Source organism: Prionailurus viverrinus, chromosome C1, assembly GCF_022837055.1.
Source record: "Prionailurus viverrinus isolate Anna chromosome C1, UM_Priviv_1.0, whole genome shotgun sequence".
Taxonomy (NCBI): Eukaryota; Metazoa; Chordata; class Mammalia; order Carnivora; family Felidae; genus Prionailurus; species Prionailurus viverrinus.
Genome location: NC_062568.1, coordinates 109,182,047 through 109,185,025, shown reverse-complemented (window position 1 = coordinate 109,185,025; position 2,979 = coordinate 109,182,047). Strand labels below are relative to the sequence as shown.

Here is a 2,979-nt window from a genome sequence, read left to right as displayed (position 1 = left end):
GAGTTTTTGTTGAGGTGATAAAAATATCTTGGCAATGGCTAGAGGTGATGGTGCACAACCATGTGAATGTACTTAATGATGCTGAATTGTCCACCTAAAACATATTGGAATGGAAAATTCAATGTTATATATATTTTACCAGAATTTTAAAAAAGAAAAAGAAACAAACTGTGTTCAATTTTTTTAAATGGAAGTTTTACAATATAGATGGATTTTGTGCTCACTTCTGCAGAACATGTACTAAAATTGGAATGATACAAAGAAGATTCGCATTGCCCGTGCACAAGGATGTCATGCAGATCCATGAAGTATTCCATATTTTAAATAAAACAAAATACAGATAGCTTTGAAGAACAAGAAACCACCAAGTCATTTCAGTAGGCCACATCATGTGAATGTACTCTCTAATGTGCGTTTGTTTGAGATTGGGGAGAACAACTTTCTGCAGGAGAACTAGCCTGAGTACTAGAGTTCCTCCTCCTCACCCAGATACCTACTCCAAATTGTGGCCCTTGAAGCATTTCTTCTCCAAGTTGACAGTCCCAGCCCTGCCAGCCTTCCTAGGATCCCATTGTCTCGTTTCCCAGTCTTCTCTGATGTAGGATCCATAAGGAACTACTGAGTTCAGGCTGCAAACCTGGATTCTTGAACCATGACCAATGCAGTTTACAGATCAGCACCTACGTATTGTATTTGTGTTCAGTCAACTGAAATCTTTTGGGTCTTTCAGAAAGCAAGGGTTATGGCCAGAAGGTCTGAGACCCGCTGGCCAATCAAGAGGACAGGGAGCAAGGTCAGAGAACCCTAAGGGCTCATGCCAGGGATGAAAAGAGTTACAGCCATGGCCCACAAATGTTGTGAGGTCTGATAAGAAAACTAAGTGTGTTATAAAAATTACATAAAGGAAGTTTACAATAGGACACTATTAAAGAAAAATCATCAGTAGTTTCTGAACTGGGAAATCTTGCTGTGAAAGATCATTCCAGGGGATCCTTGGAGAAGACCTGATCCCATATCTTTGGGAAAGAAAAAAATTATATATTATAAATTATACACATAGTTTGTTTTGTTACCTAAAAGTATATTTTATATTATTTAAAAATTTTTTCTAATGTTCATTTATTCTTGAGAGAGAGACAGAGACAGAGCATGAGCATAGGAGAGGCAGATACAGAATCCAAAGCAGGCTCCAGGCTCTGAGCTGTCAGCACAGAGCCTGATGCAGGGTTTGAACCCACAAGCTGTGAGATTATGACCTGAGCTGAAGTCGGACACTCAACCGACTGAGCCACCCACCTGCCCCTAAAAGTAAGGATGTTTTAAAATTCTCTGAAAGGATGAGAGTAGATGGCTTAGAATAGCTCTCATTGGCCCAAGGGTGACAGGTTCAGATGGAAAAGAGCAATTATCACCCACTGGAAGAAGTTAAGCCCATAATTATCCTCAAAACAGGAGAAAATTAAGAAAAATATAAAGTCCCTGTAATGCAGAAGATGGAAGATCCTAACAGAAGAAAGTAACGTTTGTTAACTTCAGCTAGTGAGGACTGTGGAGTCTGTGGGAGTCCTCCTCTTGATTCAGGGTGTATGTGGCGATGAAACATAGACCAGCCTTTGTTTCTACCTAACAGGGAAGAATTGACTGAGGGAAGTCTGATGGCCAGAAACTGCCAGAAAAGGTCAGGACTACACCACAGGGAGAGGGGACACCTGGGGTCATCTTGCATCAGTCACTAGGTAGAAAGGCCCTTTAATAGCAAGAAATGCAATTAATTAGGTGGACTTATCCAAAGGTGGTGGCAGACACTCTCTGGAGGAGGGGACAGCAGTGAGAAGCTTCTTGACTCTAGGGTGAAATGATCTCAAGATGACTATAAAGAAGGTTGATGGGTTATGCCAAAGACAGCCCACACCAACATGACACACCCTGTGTCTAGAGGGTTTTTTGGACATGGGGACGAAGTGGAGACCATCAGGCTGAAAGGAACTCATGGTCTTTGTCATTTGCCCTAGTCCTGACCTCTTTTGGGTCTCAACCCAAGGCTGGACTAGGCGACCCCTGAGTCCTTCCTTCCATCATTCACTGCCTGCACTCACCCCTGTTGTGTGGGATCAGCCATCACCACCACCCGGATCTCTGTCTCCGTTACACACTCCTGAGGGATAGGCACCTTCACCAGCACCAGCTGTGCGCTCCCGCCCCTCTCCACCCCACACACCTTCCCCCATGGTCCTGGCACCGCTCCCAGAGCCATCCAGAAGTTATTTAATCCTTACTTTATTCCTTTCCCACCATCAGGTCCTTGGTCCTGAGCTCAGAGGGGAGAGTCCCCACAACATTTCTGCTCTTCCCCACAAAACTGTTGCAGGGCAAAGCACCGGCTGACTTCACACAGTAAGTACTTGTAAGGGAAGCGCTTTAAGGGAAGCGTTCCATTAGTAATACAATTCGGTACAAGAAAGGCACTCTGTAAAAAAGGTTCTGTAAAACTCAGCCCTGCATCCGAGACTGGACTGCCACGTCTTCCAAGCCAGCTCGGAATCTTGAGTAGGAATCTTTAACTAGGCCCCGTGTGCCCAGCCCTTCCGAGAGCGTTGGGATTAAATCTGCCTGGGCGCTACCGGCTGCAGGGATTAGTGCACCCACACCTGTGAGCTCTAAGGGGTTCAGACCGCCGCGCAGGCGTGCAGTCGCGGACCAGGAGAGACCATTGGGCGTCTGTACATCCTGGCAGCCCTGGCAGCAAGGCCTGAAGGATGTAAAACCACAGCGCTGCGGGGAGACAGACAAACAGAGACAGAGACCGGGAGAAATACTAACAAAGCGAGACCGAGCGGGGCCCAAGCGGTGGCGGCACAAGGAGGCTGCAGTTCTCCGGGAGCATCCCCCACCCAGGCCCAGAGCCCTTCATCTCGCCCACTGCTTCGCTGGGGGCGCCTGCCTCTCCCGCGAGCTGGCTCCCGGCCCGGCTCCGCCCCC

At 46.9% G+C, this 2,979-nt stretch overlaps 1 non-coding gene across 1 annotated transcript; it reads left to right on the top strand.

The window, feature by feature from the left end:
• Positions 1 to 216: 216 nt before the first annotated feature.
• LOC125174169 (U6 spliceosomal RNA) lies at positions 217 to 323 on the top strand. Its single transcript, XR_007155299.1, has one exon. It is a non-coding gene; the product is annotated as a U6 spliceosomal RNA (small nuclear RNA).
• The last annotated feature ends 2,656 nt before the right edge of the window (positions 324 to 2,979 follow it).